The 26,898-nt window shown below is 41.5% G+C and overlaps 1 long non-coding RNA gene across 1 annotated transcript in view; it reads right to left on the reverse strand.

The window, feature by feature from the left end:
* The window catches only part of LOC111751568 (uncharacterized), a 59,498-nt gene extending 34,031 nt beyond the window's left edge, over nt 1-25,467 (reverse strand). Inside the window, exons 1-2 of the long non-coding RNA XR_010317925.1 lie at nt 14,511-25,467; nt 9,978-11,456 (exon numbers count right to left, since the gene is read on the reverse strand). This is a non-coding gene — a long non-coding RNA (uncharacterized LOC111751568). The remainder of the gene's footprint in view (nt 1-9,977; nt 11,457-14,510) is intronic.
* Between the last annotated feature and the right edge of the window lie 1,431 nt (nt 25,468-26,898).

The following is a 26,898-nucleotide window of genomic DNA, read 5'->3' on the forward strand; positions in this document are numbered from 1 at the left end:
TCTCTTTGGTCAAAACTTAACAAAGGGGGTGACACACAGGACAAAGGCAAAGTGGGAAGGTTCTCTTGACCTCAGAAAAGACTTCCAGGGCTGGGTGGAATCTGTGGGATTCAGAGAAGGTGAGGCAAGCAGCTCAGGGCTGTGAACCAACACCCACCCTGAGCACAGGGTGGTCAAACACCAGCACCTACTGAGGTGGAGCCCAACAGAGGGCTGTACTGGAAAAAAACACTACAAGAAGACTGCCCACATCTTCAGCCATTGTGAGTGAGGTATCAGGCTCTCCCAGGATGGAGAACTGGGCTGCAAAGGAGAAGAAGGGTAACTGACTCATCTGCCAGCCCCATGATTCAAATCCCCGTGTATTTTCTTACATTCAGTACCCAGAAACCCAACTAAGCTTAATATAGCTCTGTGACAGGAGTCTAAGGGGACAGCATGATCTTGTTCAGCGTGTGAACACCCTCAGCCACTCCTCTCAGTGTCGGCCATGTTTGCACCACCCCTTGGCCATGGCTAATTGGGCCAGAGGAGGGCATCTGACCCAAGATGTGCCAATCAGCTTCCCTTTTGGGGTAATATGGAATTGGGAGTGAGAGACTACAATTTGTTCTCAACATGAGAGTGTAACATGTCAAGCAAATTTGGGAGCCATGGAGGGAGGAAGGCAGTGAACATGTATTCCATCTCATGAACCAGAAAGACAGAGAAATACAGGCTGGAGGGAAAACGAGGATGAAGTAGAATCACAGAGAAAGCAGGGACAAAGAAGAGTCCCAACTGTCTTCCAGTTCCTGAGTGTCATCCTTCCTGAGAACTGTTAGCATTCCTGCCCTTTGGTTCCACAATATACGCCATCATCCATGTAATCCTCTTTGGCTCAAGCTAGCTCTAATTGTATCTGTAACTTACACAACCAAAGAATCTCAACTAACCCACCAGGAATAACACATACAAATAAAACAAGTGACTCATCATACTTTTTGTTTTAGTCATATTCGTAGTTTGTTTTTACAGTCACGTGACTTTCTTCTTCCTTATAATATTAGAGTTTAGGAGAAAAAATTGTGATTACTTGAGGTTCTAGTTAAACCAGTGTTTATTATAAATATTTTGCTTCTGTTTGATAAAAATCGCTGACAATTGCTTTGACGTAATATCATTTCACTAAACATCCTGATCCACGCCCACGTGATTAATTTTTTTACATATATTATTGTGTTTTAGGTAAAAGTTTACATAGCAAATTAGGTTTCCACTTGACAACTTTTTTTTTACATTCATTTTTTTTTTAATTAATTTTTATTAAGCTTCAAGTGAACATTTACCATTCCAATCAGTCTGTCACATGTAAGTTTACATACATCTTACTCCCTTCTCCCACTTGCTCTCCCCCTATTGAGTCAGCCCTTTCAGTCTCTCGTTTCGTGCCAATTTTGCCGTCTTCCCTCTTTCTCTATCTTCCCATCCCCCCTCCAGTCAAGAGTTGCCAACACACTCTCCAGTGTCCACCTGATTTAATTAGCTCATTCTTCATCAGCATCTCTCTCCCCGCCGCTGACCAGTTCTTTTCACGCCTGATGAGTTGTCTTCGGGGATGGTTCCTGTCCTGTGCCATCAGAAGGTCTGGGGAGCATTGTCTCCGGGATTCCTCTAGTCGCAGTCATACCATTAAGTATGGTCTTTTTATGAGAATTTGGGGTCTGTATCCCATTGGTCTCCTGCTCCCTCAGGAGTTGTCTGTTGTGCTCCCTGACAGGGCAGACATCGATTGTGGCCGGGCACCAACTAGTTCTTCTGGTCTCAGGATAATGTAGGTCTCTGGTTCATGTGGCCCTTTCTGTCTCTTGGGTCGTGTGACCTTGGTGTTCTTCCTTTGTCTTTGCTCCAGGTGGGTTGAGACCAATTGATGTATCTTAGATGGCCGCTTGTTGGCATTTAGGACCCCAGACGCCACATTTCAAAGTGGGATGCAGAATGTTTTCATAATAGAATTGTTTTGCCCATTGACTTAGAAGTCCCCTCAAACCATGTTCCCCAGACCCCAGCCCCTGCTCCGCTGACCTTTGAAGCTTTCATTTTATCCCGGAAATCTCTTTGCTTTTAGTCCAGTCCAATTAGACTGACCTTCCTTGTATTGAGTGTTGTCTTTCGCTTCACACAAAGCAGTTCTTATCTACTGATTGATCAATAAAAAACCCTCTCCCTCCCTCCCTCCCTCCCCCCTTTGTAACCACAAAAGTATGTGTTCCTCTCCGTTTTTTCTATTTCTCAAGATCTTATAATAGAGGTCTTATACAACATTTGTCCTTTTGCCTCTGACTCATTTCGCTCAGCATAATGCCTTCCAGATTTCTCCATGTTATGAAATGTTTCAGAGATTCGTCACTGTTCTTTATCGATGCGTAGTATTCCATTGTGTGAATATACCACAATTTATTTACCCATTCATCCGTTGACGGACACCTTGGTTGCTTCCAGCTTTTTGCTATTGTAAACAGAGCTGCAATAAACATGGGTGTGCATACGTCTGTTTGTGTGAAGGCTCTTGTATCTCTAGGGTATATTCCAAGGAGTGGGATTTCTGGGTTGTATGGTAGTTCTATTTCTAACTGTTTAAGATAACACCAGATGGATTTCCAAAGTGGTTGTACCATTTTACAATCCCACCAGCAGTGTATGAGAGTTCCAATCTCTCCGCAGCCTCTCCAACATTTATTATTTTGTGTTTTTTGGATTAATACCGGGCTAGTGGGGTTTTTTTTTTTTTTTTAGTGGGTGTGAGATGGAATCTCATCGTAGTTTTAATTTGCATTTCTCTAATGGCTAATGATCGAGAGCATTTTCTCATGTGTCTGTTGGCTGCCTGAATATCTTCTTTAGTGAAATATGTGTTCATATCCTTTGCCCACTTCTTGATTGAGTTGTTTGTCTTTTTGTGGTTGAGTTTTGACAGAATCATGTAGATTTTAGAGATCAGGCACTGGTCTGAGATGTCATAGCTGAATATTCTTTCCCAGTCTGTAGGTGGTCTTTTTATTCTTTTGGTGAAGTCTTTAGATGAGCACAGGTGTTTGATTTTTAGGAGCTCCCAGTTATCTGGTTTCTCTTCATCATTTTTGGTAATGTTTTGTACTCTGTTTATGCCCTGTATTAGGGTTCCTAGGGTTGTCCCTATTTTTTCTTCCATGATCTTTAGCGTTTTAGTCTTTATGTTTAGGTCTTTGATCCACTTGGAGTTAGTTTTTGTGCATGGTGTGAGGTATGGGTCCTGTTTCATTCTTTTGCAAATGGATATCCAGTTATGCCAGCACCATTTGTTAAAAAGACTATCATTTCCCCAATTGACTGACACTGGTCCTTTGTCAAATATCAGCTGCTCATATGTGGATGGATTTATATCTGGGTTCTCAATTCTGTTCCATTGGTCTATGTGCCTGTTGTTGTACCAGTACCAGGCTGTTTTGACTACTGTAGCTGTATAATAGGTTCTGAAATCAGGTAGAGTGAGGCCTCCCACTTTCTTCTTTTTTTTCAGTAATGCTTTACTTATCCGGGGGTTCTTTCCCTTCCATATGAAATTAGTGATTTGTTTCTCTATCCTCTTAAAATATGACATTGGTATTTGGATGGGAAGTGCGTTGTATGTATAGATGGCTTTTGGTAGAATAGACATTTTTACTATGTTAAGTCTTCCTATCCATGAGCAGGATATGTTTTTCCACTTAAGTATGTCCTTTTGAATTTCTTGTAGCAGAGTTTTATAGTTTTCTTTGTATAGGTCTTTTACATCCTTGGTAAGATTTATTCCTAAGTATTTTATCTTCTTGGGGGCTACTGTGAATGGTATTGATTTGGTTATTTCCTCTTCGGTGTTCTTTTTGTTGATGTAGAGGAATCCAAGTGATTTTTGTATGTTTATTTTATAACCAGAGACTCTTCCAAACTCTTCTATTAGTTTCAGTAGTTTTCTGGAGGATTCCTTAGGATTTTCCATGTATACGATCATGTCATCTGCAAATAGTGATAGCTTTACTTCCTCCTTGCCAATCTGGATACCCTTTATTTCTTTGTCTAGCCTAATTGCCCTGGCTAGGACTTCAAGTACGATGTTGAATAAGAGCGGTGATAAAGGGCATCCTTGTCTGGTTCCCGTTCTCAAGGGAAATGCTTTCAGGTTCTCTCCATTTAGAGTGATATTGGCTGTTGGCTTTGCATAGATGCCCTTTATTATGTTGAGGAATTTTCCTTCAATTCCTATTTTGGTAAGAGTTTTTATCATAAATGGGTGTTGAACTTTGTCAAATGCCTTTTCTGCATCTATTGATAAGATCATGTGGTTTTTATCTTTTGTTTTATTTATGTGATGGATTACATTAATGGTTTTTCTGATATTAAACCAGCCTTGCACACCTGGTATAAATCCCACTTGATCAGGGTGAATTATTTTTTTGATGTGTTGTTGGATTCTATTGGCTAGAATTTTGTTGAGGATTTTTGCATCTATGTTCATGAGGGATATAGGTCTATAATTTTCTTTTTTTGTAATGTCTTTACCTGGTTTTGGTATCAGGGAGATGGTAGCTTCATAGAAAGAGTTGGGTAGTATTCCGTCTTTTTCTATGCTTTGCAATACCTTCAGTAGTAGTAGTGTTAGGTCTTCTCTGAAGGTTCGGTAGAACTCTGCAGTGAAGCCGTCTGGGCCAGGACTTTTTTTTTGTTGGAAGTTTTTTGATTACCTTTTCAATCTCTTTTTTTGTTATGGGTCTATTTAGTTGTTCTAGTTCTGAATGTGTTAGTTTAGGTAGGTAGTATTTTTCCAAGAATTTATCCATTTCTTCTAGGTTTTCAAATTTGTTAGAGTACAATTTTTCGTAGTAATCTGAAATGATTCTTTTAATTTCATTTGGCTCTGTTGTGATGTGGTCCTTCTCGTTTCTTATTCGGGTTATTTGTTTCCTTTCCTGTTTTTCTTTGCTCAGTCTAGCCAATGGTTTATCAATTTTGTTAATTTTTTCAAAGAACCAGCTTTTGGCTTTGTTAATTCTTTCAATTGTTTTTCTGTTCTCTAATTCATTTAGTTCAGCTCTAATTTTTATTATTTGTTTTCTTCTGGTGCCTGATGGGTTCTTTTGTTGCTCACTTTCTATTTGTTCAAGTTGTCGGGACAGTTCTCTGATTTTGGCTCTTTCTTCTTTTTGTATGTGTGCATTTATCGATATAAATTGGCCTCTGAGCACTGCTTTTGCTGTGTCCCAGAGGTTTTGATAGGAAGTATTTTCATTCTCGTTGCTTTCTAAGAATTTCCTTATTCCCTCCTTGATGTCTTCTATAACCCAGTCTTTTTTCAGGAGGGTATTGTTCATTTTCCAAGTATTTGATTTCTTTTTCCTAGTTTTTCTGTTATTGATTTCTAGCTTCATTGCCTTGTGGTCTGAGAAGATGCTTTGTAATATTTCGATGTTTTGGATTCTGCAAAGATTTGTTTTATGACCTGATATGTGGTCTATTCTAGAGAATGTTCCATGTGCACTAGAAAAAAAAGTATATTTTGCAGCAATTGGGTGGAGAGTTCTGTATAAGTCAATGAGGTCAAGTTGGTTGATTGTTGTAAGTGGGTCTTCCGTGTCTCTATTGAGCTTCTTACTGGATGTCCTGTCCTTCTCCGAAAGTGGTGTGTTGAAGTCCCCTACTATAAATGTGGAGGTGTCTATCTCGCTTTTCAATTCTGTTAAAATTTGATTTATGTATCTTGCAGCCCTGTCATTGGGTGCGTAAATATTTAATATGGTTATATCTTCCTGATCAATTGTCCCTTTTATCATTATATAGTGTCCTTCTTTATCCTTTGTGGCGGATTTAAGTCTAAAGTCTATTTTGTCAGAAATTAATATTGCTACTCCTCTTCTTTTTTGCTTATTATTTGCTTGATATATTTTTTTCCATCCTTTGAGTTTTACTTTGTTTGTGTCTCTAAGTCAAAGGTGTGTCTCTTGTAGGCAGCATATAGATGGATCGTGTTTCTTTATCCAGTCCGTGACTCTCTGTCTCTTTATTGGTGCATTTAGTCCATTTACATTCAGGGTAATTATAGATAAATAAGTTTTTAGTGCTGTTATTTTGATGCCTTTTCATGTGTGTTGTTGGCCATTTCAGTTTTCCACATACTTTTTTGTGCTGAGACGTTTTTCTTAGTAGATTGTGAGATCCTCATTTTCATAATGTTTAACTTTGTGTTAGTTGAGTCGTTACGTTTTTCTTGGCTTTTTTCTTGAGTTATGGAATTGATATTCCTTTTTGTGGTTACCTTATTATTTACCCCTATTTTTCTAAGTAAAAACCTAACTTGTATCGTTCTATATCGCCTTGTATCACTCTCCATCTGGCAGTTCAATGCCTCCTATATTTAGTCCCTCTTTTTGATTATTGTGATTGTTTATCTATTGATTTCCATGATTCCCTGTTATATTATTTTGTTTATTTATTTATTTTTTAGAATTAACCTTAATTTGTTTGTTTTTGTGCTTTCCCTATTTGAGTTGCGTTGATATCAGGACGTTCTGTTTTGTGACCTTGTATTGTGCTGGTACCTGATATTATTGGTCATCAGGCCGAACAACCTCCTTTAGCATTTCTTGCAGTCTTGGTTTAGATTTTGCAAATTCTTTAAACTTGTGTTTATCTGTAAATATATTAATTTCTCCTTCATATTGCAGAGAGAGTTTTGCTGGATATATGACCCTTGGTTGGCAGTTTTTCTCCTTCAGTGCTCTGTATACGTCGTCCCATTCCCTTCTTGCCTGCATGGTTTCTGCTGAGTAGTCTGAACTTATTCTTATTGATTCTCCCTTGAAGGAAACCTTTCTTTTCTCCCTGGCTGCTTTTAAAATTTTCTGTTTGTCTTTGTTTTTGGCAAGTTTGATGATAATATGTCTTGGTGTTTTTCTTTTTGGATCAATCTTAAATGGGGTTTGATGAGCATCTTGGATAGATATCCTTTCGTCTTTCATGATGTCAGGGAAGTTTTGTGTCAGGAGTTCTTCAACTATTTTCTCTGTGTTTTCTGTCCCCCCTCCCTGTTCTGGGACTCCAATCACTCGCAAGTTATCCTTCTTGATAGAGTCCCACATGATTCTTAGGGTTTCTTCATTTTTTTAATTCTTTTATCTGATTTTTTTTCAGCTATGTTGGTGTTGATTCCCTGGACCTCCAGAAGTCCCAGTCTACATTCTAATTGCTCGAGTCTACTCCTCTGACTTCCTATTGCATTGTCTAATTCTGTAATTTTATTGTTAATCTTTTGGATTTCTACATGCTGTCTCTCTATGCATTCTTGCAACTTATTAATTTTTCCACTATGTTCTTGAAAAATCTTTTTGAGGTCTTCAACAGTTTTATCAGTGTGTTCCTTGGCTTTTTCTGCAGTTAGCCTAATTTCATTTGTGATGTCTTTACGCATTCTGTAAATTAGTTTTTTATATTCTGTATCTGATAATTCCAGGATTGTATCTTCATTTGGGAAAGATTTTGATTCTTTTGTTTGGGGGGTTGGAGAAGCTGTCATGCTCTGTTTCTTTATGTGGTTTGATATGGACTGCTGTCTCTGAGCCATCACTGGGAAACTAGTTTTTCCAGGTAATCAGCTAAAAAAAAATGCAGTCAGATCCCTATCTGAATTCTGCCTCCGGCTCAGGGTATTCGGATGTTAATGGAGCCACCTGGGGAGGGTGGGGGAGGGATCAGAGAGCTAGGAGTGTAGCACCTCAGAATATAGAGCTGATCCCCGCGTTCACGCTCTGCTCGCGTCTGCCAAAATCCCGGCGGGACGGCTCCCCGGCTGGGATGCTGCTCTCCCCGCTCCGAGACCAGTCACTTCCTCCTGGGGACTTTTCCCTCCGGTGCGCCGCGCCGCACGCGCGAACTGGGTAGGCGTCGCCCGCACGAACGGCTGGGCCCGCCCCCGGGGTCGCTTTAGGGAAATATAGCTGATCCCCATGCTTGCTCAACGCCCGCTTCCCACCAAACTCCCGGCTGGACGGCTCCCCGGCTGGGACGCTGCTCTCCCCGCTCCAAGATCAGTCACTGCCTCCCAGATGCTTCTCCCACCAGCTGCGCTGCTACGCCGCCCGCGCCAACTGGCTAGGCTCTCTCACGGGATGAGTTCGGGGGGTAGGGCTGGGCCCCTTGTCTGTGCCGTCTGCCCCCCTGGGCTCTGCCCCAGATCGGGCTCTGAAGGTCACCTGCCTGGTACGCTGGCTCCTGGTTCTGAAAACGATCACTGTCTGCCCGTATTTGTTCGTTCTCCGTCTCTAAGTCTGTGTTTGTGGTTCAGAGTTCGTAGATTGTTATGTACGTGATCGATTCACTTGTTTTTCCGAGTCTTTGTTGCAAGAGGGATCTGCGGTAGCGTCCACCTAGTCCGCCATCTTGGCCCCACCTCTCCACTTGACAATTTTTATATAACTTGTTCCATGACATTGGTTATATTTTTCACAGTGTGTCAACATTCTCATTATTTCCATTCTTTTTGCTCTGTTTCCGTTAATTTAGCTTACCTGCCCCTCCTTAGCTTCATCTGTAATTTAGGGTAAACGTGGATGGTTTGATCTCATATAGTTGATTATTTAAGGGAGCACAGTACTTGAGGGATATTGTTTATTTTATAAGCCAATCCATTGTTTGGGTGAAAGATGACCACCAGGAGTGGCTTCAGTTCCAAGTTCAAAGGTTATCTTAGAGTGATAGTCTGGGGGGGGGCGGTTCTTCTAGTCTCTACTGGTCCAGTAAGTCTGGCCTTTTTAAGGAATTTGAGTTTTGTTCTTTTTCTCCCTTTCTGTTCAGGACCTTCTATTTTGTTCCTGGTCAGAACAGTCAGTAGTAGCTGATAGGTACCATCTAGCTCTTCCGGCCTCAAGCTAGATGAGGCCGTGGTTCATATGGACTATTAGTCCTGTGAACTAGTTTCTTCTTTGAGTCTTTAGTTTCCTTCATTCTCTTTTGTTCCAGACGAGTAGAGACCAATACTTGTACCTTAGATGGTCGCTTATGAGCTTTTAAGACTCCAAATGCTACTAACCAAACTAGAATATAGAACGTTATCTTTGTGAACTGTTATGCCAATTGACTGAGTTGTCTCGTGAGACTATGGTCCCGAGCCTTCAAACCCGGTAATCCAATCCCTCAAGGTGTTTGGTTTTGTCTAGAAAGTATCTGTAACTGTGCCCCCTATGTGGTTTATTACATAAAATGAAGATGTATATATAGTGCACATAAACGTGTATATACATAGGTTTACAGATATACCTGTACATACACATCCATATACTCATATATGCCCTCCTATACACGTGCATGGGAACCCTGGTGGCATAGTGGTTCAGAGTGGTTGCTAACCAAAAGGTCAGCAGTTCGAATCCACCAAGTCCTCCTTGGAAACCCTATGGGGCAGTTCTACTCTGTCCTATAGGGTCGCTATGAGTGGGAATCAACTCGATGGCAGTGGGTTTGTTTGTTTCAGTATACACATACACGCATACATGTCTACCTGTATAAACACACACTTTTTTTTTTTTTTTTGGTTATTACTGTTGTTGCAAAATCATGTGTTATAGCATTTGCCAAGACTGTCTTTTACTGTTGCATACTTCTTAGTGTCTTCATTTACCTTGGACAAGTTGTGCAGACTTCGCCCATGTTGCGTATTGCCTTTCCCATCACCAAAAATAGCAAGCGTCTACTATCTAGAAAGCCATTCCCCCTCACTCCTGATTTTTCTATTTTACATTTGAGAAGTGGAGGAGTTGGAAATTTAATTCTCGAAGCTAAGTAGGAGCTTTCCAAGGGTCACATTCCCCCTCATCCAAGATGGCTTATCAGTCAAGAACATAATCAGTCAAGGTTATACTCCGGCGATAAATGCCTCCCTTCCACCCCCTAGCCTCAGTGACTTATAACAACAAAGTTTTTTTCACACTCACACCACATGTCTATCAACGGTTGGCTCACTTCTGCTCCACATTGTCTTCACTCCAGGACCCAAGATGGTGGAGAGTTTCTATCTGAACAACATTTCCAGCCATGTGGCAGAGGAAAAAAAGAACATGGAGAATCATATGCCACCTTTTAACATCACAAATTACTTCCATTCACGGTTCACTGACCAAAGCAAGTTCACGGCTACTCTTGTCTTTAACAAGGTTGTGTGCATGTTGGAGGGCCACCACAGGAAGGTACTGGAATATCTGACATCTGGCTTTCCACGTCCAAGCCAGTCAATGCTACAGAGCATTGTTTCTTTAACAACTTGTTATTGGGCATCAATTTTGTGCTAAGTACTATTCTGGGCACAGAGGAGATTCACTAGTAAACTAGACGGATAGGTCCCTGCCCTCTTACAGCTTATATTCTAGAGAGGAACATGGGTACTACAATAGGTAAACAAGTAAACACAGAGGATAATCATGGGTTATAATAAAATGAAGATTAAACTCATACATCAGGAAAGGCAGTATGGGGTTGTGGTTAAGAGAACAGGCTCTGAAGTCATATTGCCTGAGTCATTAACCAGGGTTACCAGATAAAATATAGGATACTCAGTTAAATGTGTATTTTGGACAAACAAGGAATAGTTTTTTTAGCGTAGGTATGTCCTCATTTAATAAAGGCAACATACCTATTTTAAAAAATTCTTTCTTGTGTATTTGAACCTTAAATTTAACTGGGCAAACTGCATTTTTATTTGCTAACTCTGGCAACCCTATTTCTTACCCAGTGTTGCCAATTTCTAGCTATATTAAAATTAAGTTACTTAAGCTTCCTGTACCTCAGTTTCCTTATTTATAATATAGGATAACAATAAAACCTATTTCACACAGCTGTGTTAAGGATTAAAGTTAGTACAAACAAGGTAACTATATTAGTGCCCAGCACATAGTAAGCACTCAGTTAGTGACAGCTGGTGCTATTATCCAAGTGGACAGAGAGGAATCATATGGAAATTAGAAAAAACTCAGCATTGCCTTCTGATGAGAGAATCTTTCAGGGCACAATAGATTAACTCAAGTTTTGTTTCTGTTCCTACCTTCTCAGTTAATAAATATTTTTAGTGCCTTTTTTTTTTTTAATATAGGTTTTATTCTAAGTCCTAAGAGGGCATCTAAGAGCAAAAATTATGACTGTAGCAGACACATTTTTTTATTGTCTACCTCAAATCTATCCCATTTCTTCCTTCCTAATAGAACCTTAAGTTTATTCCGAGCAGCAATGTGGCCAGCTAAATATTTGCTTTCCCAGCCTCCCTTGCAGCTAGGGGTGATCAAGAGACATGGTTCTGGCCAATGAGATGTAAGCCATAATCCTGCGGTGTTTCTAGAAAAACTTTTGCTTTCCTTAAAAAGGGAGCAGCAAGACTTTCTTCTTCTTTCGTTGAATGTAGGTGCAGCTGCCATCTTGAAAGCCTGGAGAAAACGAAAAGAGAATCATAAAGATGTCAATACTGATACTGCTGAGCTATTGAAACAGTGCCAGCAGCTGCCCACTTCCAGGCTTCTTATTATGTGAGGAAATGAAGCCCCTATTTATTTAGGCCTTTGTTAGTCAGGTATGCAGTTGCTTGCAGCCAGTCTCATCCCTGTTATAAAGACATAACACCTTCCCACAAGGAGTTTACATGCAGTCCCTTAATTTTCTGGTTTTTTAAACTCTGCTAAAATATACAAAATTTGTATATTTTGAGAGATTTCGAAATAATATACAAGAGTGCTATGTCACCAGAGATTTAAAAAATATAATATCTCTTGCCTTTTGAACACAATTTTGAAGATATATTTCCAGATGTTATATTTTTTTTTCATTTTGCTTTTTTCCTTCACGAGTAAACTTAAAAGTCAACCACCATAAATCAAATAAACATCCAAATAGAGGTTAAATATTCCTAGCATTCAGCATGCCTAATGACTTCCATCTTTGCCTCAAGTGAATCAAGTTTATGTGGTTTTTCGTTTTTTGTCATCAGGGTGAGCATTTCCATTTTTCCACTTTACATTCATTTTAGAAAATAATCACTACAAAACACTACAAATGTAATAAAATATTTAAATAACTGTCCTAAACCTGCCACGCTGACAAAAATGATGAAACTGTGGAACAGTCAGTAGGCTAGCGACTGCGCTGTGTGAGAGCTGGAAACATTCATTTTGTCAGCAGGGGCAAGAGAGCCTGAACATGGCATGTAATAACAGTCAGTTGGGGAGCGTCAGTGTACGGTGTGAAAAGGAAGTCGAGGCTGTTTAAAGCCCAATCATTACAGTTGAGGACAAGCAGAGAGGCGTGATAAGTACAAGGTCCCTGGTGGTGCAAACAGTTTGTACTCAACAACTAACCTAAAGGTAGGCAGCTCACATCCACCCAATGGTGCCACATAAGAAAGACCTGGCAATCTGCTTCTGTAAAGATTACAGACAAGAAAACCCTATGGTGTGATTCTACTCTGTAACACGCAAGGGTCACTGTGAGTCAGAATCAACTTCGTGGCAGCTGTTTTTTGTTGTTGTTGTTGTTATAAGTACACAGGTAACTCTGAAACCAATGTGACCGGGAAGGGCAGGGAAAGGCTGGAGAAAGGACAGATCATGCTTGGTTTCAGGGGAGGGTATTTGGGGTAGCATTTGGGCTGGGCCTTAAAGGACTGGTAAAATTTTTCACACATAGAAAGGAATTATTGAGGTTATGCACTGCTGGTGGGAATGCAAAATGGTATGAACACGATGCTTCCTTAGAAAGCTAGAAATAGAAATACCATATGATCTAGCAATCCCACTCCTAGGAATATATCCTAGAGAAATAAGAGCTGTCACATGAATGGACATATACGTACCCATGTTCATTGCAGCACTGTTTACAATAGCAAAAAGATGGAAACAACCTAGGTGCCCATCAATAGGTGAATGGATAAACAAACTATGGTACATACACACAGTGGGATACTACACAACGTTAAAGAACAATGATGAATCTGTGAAACATCTCACCACATGGATGAATCTGGAGGGCATTATGCTGAGTGAAATAAGTCAATCACAAAAGGACAAATACTGTATGAGACCACTATTATAAAAACTCATTAAAACGTTTACACACAGGAAGAAACAGTCTTTGATGGTTACGAGGGAGGGAAGGGGTGGGAAAGGAAAAACACTAAATAGACAATAGAGAGGTGGTAACTTTGCTGAAGGGTAAGACCCCACAATATTGGGGAAGCTCGTCCAAGGCAAGGCCATTGAAGCTTCACAGACACATCCAAACTCCCTAAGGGACCGAATTACTGGGCTGGGGGCTATGGGGACCATGGCCTTGGGGAATATCTAGCTCACCAGGCATAATATAGTTTATAAAGAAAATTTTCTATATCCTACTTTGCTGAGTAGTGTATGAGGTCTTAAAAGTTCGTAAGTGGCCATCTAAGATACTCTACTGGTCTCACCCTGTCTGGAGCAACAGAGAATGAAGAAAACCAAAGACACAAGGGAGAGATTAGACCAAAGGACTAATGGACCACAACTGCCATAGCCTCTACCAGACTGAGTCCAGCACAACTAGATGGTGCCTGGCTACCACCACTAACTACTCTGAAAAGGATCATAATAGAGGGTCCTGGACAGAGTTTGAGAAAAACGTAGAACAAAATTCAAACACACACACACATTCAAAAAACACAAGCCAGACTTACTGTTCTGAAAATGACTGGAGAAACCCCGAGAGTACGGCCCCTGGACACCCTCTTAACTCAGTACTGAAGTCACTCCTGAGGTTCACCCTTCAGCCAAAGATTAGACAGTCCCATAAAACAAAACAAGACTAAATGGACACACCGGCCCAGGGGCAAGGATGAGAAGGCAGGAGGAGACAGGAAAGCTGGTAATGGGGAACCCAAGGTTGAGAAAGGGAATGTTGACATATAGTGGAGTTGGCCACCAATGTCGCAAAATAATATGTGTGTTAATTGTTTAATGAGAAACTAATTTGCTCTGTAAACCTTTATCTAAAGCACAACAAAAAAATAATAAAAGAGAAAAAATATATATCACGTTTATTGTCAAAGCTGCTAAGAGATCAAGACTAAGGTCTGTGGCCAAGTAGGATCATGAAGACTTAATTTAATCTCTGAATTAGACTCACTCCCCATCCCGGGCCCAGCTGGGCCACTGCTTTATACCACACAGTAGAAATTTCTCCCAGAACACACTATGGGGCAGTTTTACTTTGTCCTACAGGGCTGCTATGAGTCAGAATCAACTCCATGGCAATGGGGCTTTCCAGTAATCTATTGCTGTATAATAAACCTCCTCAAACTTAGTATAAAACAACCAAAACCTATTACTGAGGTTGACTGGGCTCAGCCAAGCAGCCTCACTTGAGGTCTCTCAGGGGTTATCTCTTGGACATTGCCTGGGGCTTGGTCATCTGGAAGCTTCCTCACTCATATGTCTAGCCCCTGAGCGGGGGAGACTCACCCAGCTGAGGCTTCTCAGGCATCTCTCTCTACCTCTTGTGACTTGTCCCTTGTGGTCTTCCAGCATGGTGGCTTCAGTGCAGCCAGGCTTTTTACATGGTGGCTCAGGGCTCCAAAAGTTCATATCAAAACAAAGACAGAAACAGGCAGGAGCGGTGTGTCTTTTATGACCTAGCCTGGGAAGTCACACAGCACCACTTCCACTGTACTAGTCACAAAGACTCAGCCAGGCTGAAGGGGAGGGGATGTAGAGTCCAAGTCTTAGTGGGAGAGTGGAGGGTTCTGGAAGAGCACATGGGATAGGAAGTAGCGTTGCAGGGCCCTTTTTATAAAATACAACCTGTCGCACGCTCCAAGGTCAAGTTGTACACTCCTTATTCTGTTTCCCATCTGAAATTTTGTCCAGCCACACTGCCTCACGATGCCCATCACTGGATCTGCAATAAAATGAAATGACAGCAAGAACATGTTTTGATAATAAAATACAAACAAATAGAGTGAACCCAATTTTGGATACAAACACTCCTGCCATTATCAAATTCCCGGGGAAAAATTAAAGTCCTAAAAATTAATTTGCTTAATTCAGTCCAAAGAACCTAAGTTCAGACATTTTTAAGTTAAAATCTAAAGAAATTAAGAGTGCAATATCAAATTATCCTGCCCTTGTGAATTAAAGTTCAAAATTCTTAAGTAAAACTAAAGTTCAAATAAATTCCCCCTCAATTTTACGTTATTCTCAGAGTCACTCAGAGAGGTCCTTGATGACTGGATAAAGCTGGAGTTTCTTCAGTAACTCCAGGCTCAGACAGCTTTGCCCAGAATGGCTGTGGGTCCATCAGGGCCTCAGGCCTGATGGGACCCAGGAGATTACGACAGCATTTTCACATATTAAAAATGTTCCCAGGCAAAGTGATGTCCCCAGAAAACAGTATTTGGTAGAATTTAGACTCAACTCCCTGATGCATCTGTCAGTTTGTCATACTGTGGGGGCTTGAGTGTTGCTGTGATGCTGGAAGCTATGCCACAGCCATTCAAATACCAGCAGGATTACCCATGGCAGGCAGGTTTCAGCTGAACTTCCAGACTAAGACAGACTAGGATGAAGGACCTGGTGGTCTACTTCTGAAAAGAATTAGCCAGTGAAACCCTCATGAATAGCAGTGGAACATTGTCTGATATCATGCTGGAAGATGAGCCCCTCAAGTTGGAAGGCACTCAAAACACAGCTGCGGAAGAGCTGCCTCACGAAGAACCTGTACATAGAGCAAGAGGTAGTCGTTTGAACAGAACAAAGGGATACTGCGTAGTTTAAAGACAGGAGAGATGTACATCTGTGTTGTATCCTTTCACCATACCTATTCGATCTGTGTGCTGAGCAAATAATCCGAGAAGCTGGACTGTATGAAGAACACTGGGGCATCAGGATTGGAGGAAGACTCGTTAACAATCTGCATTATGCAGATGACACAACCTTGCTTGCTGAAAGTGAAGAGGACTTGAAGCACTTACTGATGAAGATCAAAGACCACAGCCTTCGGTATGGATTGCACCTCAAAATAAAGAAAACAAAAATCCTCACAACTGGACCAATGAGCAACATCATGATAAATGGAGAAAAGAATGAAGTTGTCAAGGATCCACAATCAACACCCACTGAAGCAGCAGACAGAAAATCAAAAGATGCATTGCATTGGGTAAATCTGCTGCAAATGGCCTCTTTAAAGTGTTGAAAAGCAAAGATGTCACCTTGAAGACAAAGTTGCGCCTGACCTAAGCCAAGGTGTTTTCAATTGTCTCATATGTATGCAAAAGCTGGACGATGAACAAGGAAGACCGGAGAAGAATTGACTCCTTCGAATTGTGGTGCTGGAAAAGAATATTGAATACACCATGGACTGCCAAAAGAAAGAACAAATCTGTCTTGGAAGAAGTATGACCAGATTGCTCCTTAGAAGCAAGGATGGGAAGACTACGTCTCATATACTTTGAACATGTTGTCAGGAGGGACCAGTCCCTGGAGAAGGACATCACGCTTGGTAAAGCACAAGGTCAGTGAAAAAGAGGAAGACCCTCAATGAGACGAATTGACACAGTGGCTGCAACAATGGACTTAAGCATAACAATGATTGTGAAGATGGCGCAGGACTGGGCAGAGTTTCGTTCTGTTGTACAGAGGGTCACTGTGAGTTGGAACTGACTCGATGTCCCCTAACAACAACTGACTCAATTACTTTGTCACACCCTAAGACAGAAAAACTCCAGGTGTTCCAAGGGAAGACATGTAGACGGGAGGTAAATATTTGGAGTCAGCCTTGCCAAAATGACAGTCTGTGCTGGGTGTCTGGAGCCTCCCATCTGTGAACTGAAGTCAATTGGGAGAACTCTCCTAATGAAGGGTCAATTATAGTATTTTAAAAAAATCCATACCTGACGACAACAGCCTCCCATACCCACTGTCTCCTAAGTCTGCCATCTGAGCCACTCCTGCCCCTTGCAGTTTGTTGTTGTTGTTGGGTGCCTTCAGGTCAATTTTTGACTCATAATGACGCTACATGACAGAGGAGAGCTTCCCCTAGGCTATAATCTTCATGGGAGCAGATTGCCAGGTCTTTCTCCTGTGAAGCTTCTGGTGGTTCTAACCACCAAATTTTCATTTAACAGCCGAGTACTTAACCACTGCATCACCAGGGCTCCTCCAGAAGAGGGGGAGACAGGCAGTAAACGAACAAAAAATGCAATATGTTCAATGATGACAAGAACTATGAAAGAAAATAAAGCAGAGTAAAGGAGATAGAGAGCGACCGGGCAGGACATTATTGATGTGCAAACAAGCCATGCAGGTACCAAGCGGCATTCTAGGTATAGGAAACAGTAAGTACAAAGGCCCTGAGGTGGGTGCCTGCTCGGTGTGTTGAAGGAACAAGAAGGAGAGTATAGCTAGGGCTGAGAGAAAACAGGAGAGAGGCAGGGATGAGGCCTAAGGAGAAGTGGGCAGAGCATGGGGGACATAACAGGCTTCTGTGCTGATCTTACAATTTTATTCAAGTGAGACTTAAGTGGATATTTTTGGTTCAAGGTTTAAAGAAAGGGGATATTTTTGGTTTAAGGTTTAAAGATTATCTCAGCTCAAAAGTTTTAGGGCTTCATCCAGTTTCCATGGCTCCAGGAAATCTGAAGTCCATGAGAACTTGGAAGAGTGTTCTGCAATTTCCCCATTTTCATCAGGATTCTTCTACGGAATTTTTGATCAAAATGTTCAGTGATGGTAGCTGGGCACCAACCAGTTCTTCTGGTCTCATGGCAAAAGAGACAGTTGTTCATGGAGGCAATTAGCCACACATTGCAGAGAAATCAAGTTTTTTTTATTGTTATTTATTGTGCTTTAAGTGAAAGTTTACAAATCAAGTCAGTCTCTCTTACAAAAAGTTATACAAACCTTGCATGTACTCCTTGCTGCTCTCGCCCTGTATTTCCTGTGTCCATTCAGCCAGCTCCTGTCCCCCTCTGCGTTTTTATCTAGCCTCCAGACAGAAGCTGCCCACATAGTCTCATGTGTCTACCTGAACCGAGAAGCTTACTCCTTAACCGATATAATTTTCTATCTTATAGCCCAGCCCAATTCCTGTCTGAAGAGTTGGCTTCAGAAATGGTTCCAGTCTTGGGCTAACAGAAGGTCTGGGGACCATGACCTCCGGGGTCCCTCTAGTCTCAGTCAGACCATTAAGTCTGGTCTTTTTATGAGAATTTGGGGTCTGCATCCCACTGTCCTCCTGCTCCCTCAGGGGTTCTCTGTTGTGTTCCCTGTCAGGGCAGTCATCGGTTGTAGCCAGGCACAATCTAGAGAAATCAAGTTTTTAACGTGTCTGTTTTTTTTTTTTTTATATGACCATGCTGAACTATGTTCCCCTGAATTCCCTTCCCTGCCTGTTTCCGGTTAGGGTGACCTCAACAGACATTTTGCCAAGATTTGGAAGCCAGCAGCAAAGCAGCAGTCTTTCTGTTTTCATGCTTGGAAGGTTGGTGCAGGGGCATCAGGCACTGCTGCAGCTCACACACACTGTCGCATCTCTTGTTGGCATGGGGCAGCAGCACGGCCTGCATATATAACCTGTCTGCATCTCCTAGAGTTTCTGCTTCTATGACTGGTACAGAGTCTGGTACTGAGAGTGGTTCCAGAGCAGCAGAATGTTAAGTATGATTTCTCTAAATTGGTTCTGGCTTATCCGAAATTGGCTCTCCAATATGATTAGATTTAACAACATTGTTGTTGGTGGTGGTTTTGTGGTTGCGGAATCAGCTCTGATTCATAGCGACCTTATGTATAACAGAACAAAGCAGTTCCCGGTCCTGCACCATCTTCATGATCGTTGGTAGGTTTGAGTTCATTGCTGCAGCTATTATGTTAATCCATCTAATTCAGGGGTTTCGCTTGCTTTCATCAGCCGTCTACTTTACCAAACATGATGTCTTCTTGCAGTGATCGGTCTTTCCTGATTTTTTGTCCAAAGTAATCCAGTAGAAGTCTCGCTATCCTCGCTTCTGAGAAATATTCTGTTTGTATTTCTTCTAAGGGAAACCCTGGTGGTGTAGTGGTTAAGTGCTACAGCTGCTAACCAAAGGGTCGGCAGTTTGAATCTGCTAGGTGCTCCTTGGAAGCTATGTGGGGCAGTTCTACTCTGTCCTACAGGGTCGCTATGAGTCGGAATCGACTCGACGGCACTGGGTTTTTTTTTTTTTTATTTCTTCTAAGACTTCTAAGACATTACAGGCATTAATGAGACTGTTTCAGAGGTAAAGTGAACACTGAAACTTCATAGCCTGCATGGCCATTATTACCTTTAAAAAAAAAAAAAGAGCCTATAGGAGGCAAGACTCTGAGTGACCAAGTATTTCAGGCCATAGAACATTTTAATGAAAATAAGGAGTATCATGGGGGTGGTTGTTTGCTTCTAAGTGGGCCGGAGAACTTGGGAAGAAAAATGATGAACTCAAGACTTCAAATTCTCACCTCAAGGTCCTGAAAGACTGACTTCCCTGAAAGAAGCCCTATCTCCTACAGGCTCAGGGAAGCCAAATCCAAAGTCTAATCCTGTGAGGGTCTAAATTACAATACAAATGGAGTTTCCAACCTTGTAGTACCTGTTTTGTTAGATTAGGGCATCAATTGGGAGGGAGCGGGCCATGAAAGATAGTAAACATTTTAGGCTTTTTGGGCCAAGAGGCAAAAATTAAGGATATTATGTAGGCACTTATACAACAAGAGAGAACATTCTTGCTTTTGCCCTCCTCCCTCCATGTTTTAAGCTGGGTTTTCTAGAGGATCAAAACCAGTGAAGTATATATATAAATATATATAGAGAGAGAGGTACTTCAAGGAAATGGCTCATGCAATTATGGAGCTGGCAAGTCCCATATCTGTGGGTCAGGCAGCAGGCTATGGGGTTGCAGGAGCTGGCAAATTCAAAATCTGCAGGTCAGGTGGTAGGCTGAAGGCTTCTCACTCCCAAGAATTGGAAGTCAGATGGGACGAGTACAGGATCAAGAGGAGGAGAGAGACTGAGCTTTGCCAGAACATCTATTTATATATTGGATGAAGACCACATCCCCAAGGAAACTCCCCTTCCAACTGATTGGCCACTCACATCAGATCACAAAATGGAGATGATGTATAGTATCTGACAAACCACTGCGGATCACGTTCTAGACAGGCTGACACATTACATTAACCATCAAACCCCATTTTGCCTAGGTTGGACCATCCCAAGTGATTAGCAGTTTTGTGCCTAGTTGCCAGTTTGCTGGAGACATTCTCAGGAGGATGATTGACGGGCCTGATGGGGAGGGGTCTGGGACAGGGAAGGGCATGAGTGACTGCCCGCTCAGTTTTACTCTGTCCCAGTGACACCCAGGTCCCTGCCCTCCAGAGCCTGGCCTCATCAGTTGAGGCTGCTCATTGGAGGTTAGGCCACTTGTGGAATCACTGACTCTCAGATGAGATTCCCCTGCTGGGTGTTCAGTAATCACCAACAACGGAGTCCCCAACATGTAGGTGGCACCCAGTGTGGGGCCCTGGGAAGCTGTGAGGTGTGGCCACAGGTAGGAAGGCAAACTCTGGAAGCAGAAGGGAAATGGGGCAAAGGGGGACTCATTTGAGCTTGCTCCAGCAGTGCTCACTCACCATAAAAAAGCAGGTGTGGGGCCGCATTTCGCCTGCAGGCCGTAGATCACTGGTATTCACAAACTCTGCACATTAGCAGGAATGGTTCAGAATTTGGGTCTGGAATCAGACGGGCTAGATAGATTTGAGCCCTGGCTCCACCATCTACTAGGCGTGTGATTTGAACAAGTTAATGAATCTCTCCAAAACTGAGTTTTCTCGCCTATAAAATGATCATAACGCTGTCTAACACAAGGGATTGTGGTAAAATTAAACCATATAAAGCTTGGTGCTCTGCACGCTGTAAGGTCCTAAGTGAAAGCTATGTCATAGTCACCTAGTGCTGCTGTAACACAAATGTCACAAGTGTATGGCTTGAAAGAACAGAAATTGACTTCCTCACAGCTCCGAAGACTAAAAGTCCAAATCAGGATCGCAGCCGTGTCAATTCCTTCCTTGCTGGTAGTCCTGGGCCTTTCTTGGTTCCTTGACATTCCTTGGCTTGTAGACAGCCCTCACTTATTGTCTGCCTTCAGTCATGTGTGTCTTTATGTTCTTTCTGCTCTTTTTATAACTTAGAAGTGACTAGATTTAGAACCCACCCTCCACTCAGGTATGACTTAATTATATAACAAAGAAAACCCTGTTATCAAATAAGATCATATTTACAGGTATATATATATATATATATATATATATATATATAGACACAATTCGATCCATAAGAGCTATTACTGTTGTTATTACGTTTTATATGTAGGTCATGCTGGAAAATAGATAAGGATTTGGTATTTTGGGGGCTCTGTGGACATCGACATGAAACAATGAATGTGGTAAAAAAAAAACAAACACTAACAAAGAAAAATAGATGAAGATGAATCTTTTTCAAAATCCCTTTCAATTACTATAAATAATAACTGGATAATTGGAAAAAAAATTTTTTAATGGTTTGTTAGAGATTCTTCAGAGGGGCTAGAAACCAAAATACCAACAGTGGAATACAGAAACTTATTTGGCTAAAAATGCCATCAGCAACTGGTAAGCAAAAAAATGTAAGGCCTGGTCAACATAACACCCCACTTGGAATCCATCTCCTCCTCAGGGAAGTCTGATATCATCAATGGTAACACTGTTCTTACGTGCCGCCGAGTTGGTTCGAACTCATAGTGACCCTGTGCACAACAGAACGAAACACTTCCAGGTCCTGACCCATCCTTACAATTGTTGTTATGCTTGAGCTCATTGTTGCAGCCACTGTGTCAATCCACCTCATTGAGGGTTTCCTCTTTTCTGCTGACCCTGTACTCTGCCAAGCATGATGTCCTTCTCTAGGGACTGATCCCTCCTGACAGCACGTCCAAAGTATGTAAGACCCAGTCTCGCCATTCTTGCCTCTAGGGAGCATTCTGGTTGTACTTCTTCCAAGACAGATTTGTTCGTTCTTTTGGCAGTCCATAGTATATTCAATATTCTTCGCCAACACCACAATTCAAAGGCATCAATTCTTCTTCGGTCTTCCTTACTCATTGTCCAGCTTTCACATGCATATGATGCAGTTGAAAATACCATGGCTTGGGTCAGGCACACCTTAGTCTTCAGGGTGATATCTTTGCTCTTCAACACTTTAAAGAGGTCCTTTGCAGCAGATTTGCCCAATGCAATGCATCTTTTGATTTCTTGACTGCTGCTTCCATGGCTGTTGATTGTGGATCCAAGTAAAATGAAATCCTTGACAACTTCAATCTTTTCTCCGTTTATCATGATGTTGCTCATTGGTCCAGTTGTGAGGATTTTTGTTTTCTTTATGTTGAGGTGCAATCCATACTGAAGGCTGTGGTCTTTGATCTTCATCAGTAAGTGTTTCAAGTCCTCTTCACTTTCAGCAAACAAGGTTGTGTCATCTGCATAATGCAGGTTGTTAATGAGTCTTCCTCTAATCCTGGTGCCCCGTTTTTCTTCATATAGTCCAGCTTCTAGCATCATTTGCTCAGCATACAGACTAAAAAGGTATGGTGAAAGAATAGAACCCTGACCCACACCTTTCCTGACTTTAAACCAATCAGTATCCCCTTGTTCTGTCCGAACAACTGCCTCTTGATCCATGTAAAGGTTCCTCATGAGCACAATTAAGTGTTCTGGATTTCCCATCCTTCGCAGTGTTATCCATAGTTTGTTATGATCCACACAGTCAAACCCTTTGCATAGTCAATAAAACACAGGTAAACATCCTTCTGGTATTCTCTGCTTTCAGCCAGTATCCATCTGACATCAGCAATGATATCCCTGGTTCCATGTCCTCTTCTGAAACAAGCCTGAATTTCTGGCAGTTCCCTCTCGACATACTGCTGCAGCTGTTTTTCAATGATCTTCAGCAGAATTTTGCTTGCGTGTGATATTAATGATATTGTTCTATAATTTCCACCTTCGGCTGGATCATCTTTCTTGGGAATAGGCATAAATATGGATCTCTTCCAGTCAGTTGGCCAGGAAGCTGTCTTCCATATTTCTTGGCATAGATGAGCAAGCACCTCCAGCGCTGCATCTGTTTGTTGCAATATCTCAATTGATATTGCATCAATTCCTGGAAACTTGTTTTTCGCCAATGCCTTCTGAGAAGCTAGGACTTCTTCTTAATTTGCTATTTTTTGTCTGAGTTGGTGCAAGTTAGGAAATGAGATAAGTTATTTTGTTGGAACTGTGTCCAAAATGAGAACAGAAACTTATTACAATGCTTAGTAAGTAACAGGTTTCCGATCTGTGCCGGTTTCGCTTCAGTTAGCTATGACTTAACCAGTTCAAACCAGTTCGAAGCCCTGGTTTGAAAGACCAGGATAATTCCTTTGGAGTGAATGCTGGATCAGAGAATCTTTGTGGTGATACCAGCCAATTTTACTTTCAAACTGGGAGTCATCGAGGCTAGAGCAAACCAAAGAGGAAGCAATAGGTGGGATTAAAATGGAAGGCAGGTCACAGTTCCGTTAAGGAAGGCGGAGGAGTAAGTAGCTAGTTAAAACATGATACGGTGCCTTGGGGTGTTTTTGTTTGTTTTGTGGGTTCTCTTGCCTACTCGAAGGTCACTTTCTTGTGTGCATTTAAAGACAAAGAAAAAAAAAAAGAGTTGAGAACTGAGTGCTTATATAGCCTCCCTTTTACAAACAACAGAGAACAATATTATTGAGAGAAAAAATATGTTCATTAAAAAGCAAATGAGTGAACTGACTCACACGACAGAATTCTATGCAACCAAAAATTAAAAATACATGTGTTTATGTATCGATGTGGAAAGATACATAAAATACATTAAATGACAAAGACAAATTACAGAAATATTTACAATGTAGGATGACCAGTGGTGCAGGTTTTCCAGAAACTGAAGGGGTTCCTGAAATGTGAGACTTGCAGTTTTAAAACCTGGGAAGTCCCATGCAAACAGGGACATGTTGATCACCCTGGATAATCAAATTCCTTTTCTACATAATAATAAATATGTATGGCCTATCATTTAGGATGCCTTCAGCTGCAAATAACAGAAAACCCTGGCTGACTTCATATAAACAATGAGGAAATTTGCTGTCTTGTCCACTTTCAGCATGCCAGCTTGGTCCTTTGGCTCATTCCCTCATGGACACAAGATGGCTGCCATGGCTCTGGGCATCCAATTCAGATGTGTCAACATCCTGTGGAAGAAGAGAGGCAGCCTCTGCCTGGTGATGTGTGAGTCTTTATGAGTGAGGAACCTTTCCAGAAAAAATAAAAATTGTTTTTTTTTATTTTTTCATTTTTTAATTTTTTTTCCAGACGGCCCTAGCAAACTTCCTCTTGAGTATTATTGGCCAGAATTGCATCCTGTGCCCATTCTTAAGCCAACTCTTGGCATGGCAAATAGCTTGAATCTCCTGAACAAAATGGGGTTGTTTAGAAAAGAGCAAGAATGGATGTCACGTAGGCAGCCAACGGCGTCTGCTATGAACACATTCATACATATTAAAAATATTCCCTGAGACAGATGGTACCCAGCTATCACTACCAACCACTCTAACTGGGTTCACAATAGAGGGTCCCAGACAGAGAGGAAAACTGCAGAACAAAAAATCAATTTCACAAAAAAGACCAGACTTACTGTTCTGGCAGAGACTGGAGGAACCTCTAAGACTATGGTTCTAAAACATCCTTCAGACCTGGAACTAAAGCCATTCCCAGAAACCACCTTTCAACCAAGCCATAGATAGGTCCAAAAAATAAACAATAAGAATGTGCTTTCTCAGAACGACCAATTATACGAGATCAAAAGGGCAACATTTTCCCGAAAGGAAAGCTGAAAAGGCAGGAAGGGGTAGAAAATCAGGACAAAAGGAAATGGAGAAACTAGGGCGGAAATGGGGAGAGTGCTGACACATTGTGGGGAATGAAACCAATGCCACGGAACATTTTGTGTACAAACTATCAAATGGGGAAATAATTTGCTCTGTAAAGTTTCACCCATTGCACAACAAAAAAATAATTAAAAATAGATATATGTATGTATGTATTGTAAAACTCTGCAAGAATATAAACAACATCAACAGTTATCTATGAGGGGATCTTGTGCTACTATTAGAATGCTTTTATTTATTTATTTGTCTTAGTCATCTAGTGCTGCTGTAACAGGAATACCACAAGTGGATGGCGTTAACAAAGAGAAATTTATTCCCTCACAGTCTAGTAGGTTACAAGTCCAAATTCAGGGTGTCAGCTCCAGGGAACGGCTTTCTCTCTGCGTCAGCTCTGGAGGAAGATTCCTTGTCATCAGTCTTCCCCTGGTCGAGAAGCTTCTCAGGTGCAGGGACCCCAGCTCTGCTCCCAGTGCTGCTTTCTTGGTGGTATGATGTCCCCTGTCTCTCTGCTCACTTCTTTCTTTTATATCTCAAGAGATTGCCTCAAGACACAATCCAATCTTGTAGATTGAGTCCTGCCTCACTACAACTGCTACCCCATCCTCCCTCATAAACATCATAGAGGCAGGATTTACAGTATTTAGGAAAATCACACAATACCAGGAATCATGGCCCAGCCAAAGTGATACACACATTTTGGGGGGAACATAATTCAGCCTATGACAGAGTTTTTTTTTTTTTTTTTAGGCTTTTTTTTTTTTTAATTTATTAATTCTCAGCCATTTATTGATTTATTTTTACAGGCATTATTTTTACATTTAAAAAAGAAGTCATTTGCTGTCGAGTTGATCCTGACTCATAGCAACCCTACAAGACATGCGACCATGAAGACAAAGATCACACGCTAAGGATGGTGATGTAGGGAGCCAGATGAAGCTGGGGTCCTCGATGACAGGATAGAGTTGCTGCACCAGCTCTGGACTGCTGACCTCCAAATTTCTTGTTATGTGAGAAAAATAAAACCCCTTTTTAGTGATGCCATTTCATCAGATTACACGTAGCCAAATGCAAGCCTAATGTACACCCTGTACTCATCTCTTAATTGATTACCAGTGTCATATAATTTCAGCATGTGCTTGTGATATTAAGCAATTTTTATTGGATATTGAACAATTATACAACATTAATTTGTTCTTAGATCTACGGCTAAAACAAGAAAGCTTGAAATGAAAAGAAGGGTCTTAGGGTTCTAAATAGTAAATGTCCTTTCCTGCCTTCTCATCTTTGCTTTTGGGCAGGTGTTGCCCATTTGGTCTCAAACACTTATTTGAACTAAGAAGCATGTCCCTCACTGTGTTACTATTTGTTTTATAAAAAAGCTGAAAGGTGGACTTTGGGAGTGGCTTCAGTTCTGAGTTAGCAGCGTGTCTGGGGGCCATAGTCTTGGGGGTTCCTCCAGTCTCTGCCAGACCAATAAATCTGGTCTTTTTTGTGAATTTGAATTTTGTTCTACATTTTTCTTCCACCCTGTCTGGGATCCTCTTTTGTGATCCCCGTCAAAACACTCGGTGGTGGTACCTGGGCACCATCTAGTTCTGGGCTCAGGCTGGTGGAGATTATGGTTCATGGGATTCATTGGTCCTTAGGGCCAAGACTTTCCTTGAGTCTTTGGTTTTCTTCATTCTCCTTTGCTCAAACATGATAGGACCGATAATATGTATCAGATGGCCACTTGCAAGCTTTTAAGAGCCCAGATGCTACTCACCAAAGTAGAATGTAAAGCGTTTTCTTTGTGAACTATGTTATGCCAATTGACCTAGATGTCCCCCAAGACCATGATCCCCAGCCAGGGGCAGATT

This window comes from Loxodonta africana, chromosome 15, assembly GCF_030014295.1.
Source record: "Loxodonta africana isolate mLoxAfr1 chromosome 15, mLoxAfr1.hap2, whole genome shotgun sequence".
Taxonomy (NCBI): Eukaryota; Metazoa; Chordata; class Mammalia; order Proboscidea; family Elephantidae; genus Loxodonta; species Loxodonta africana.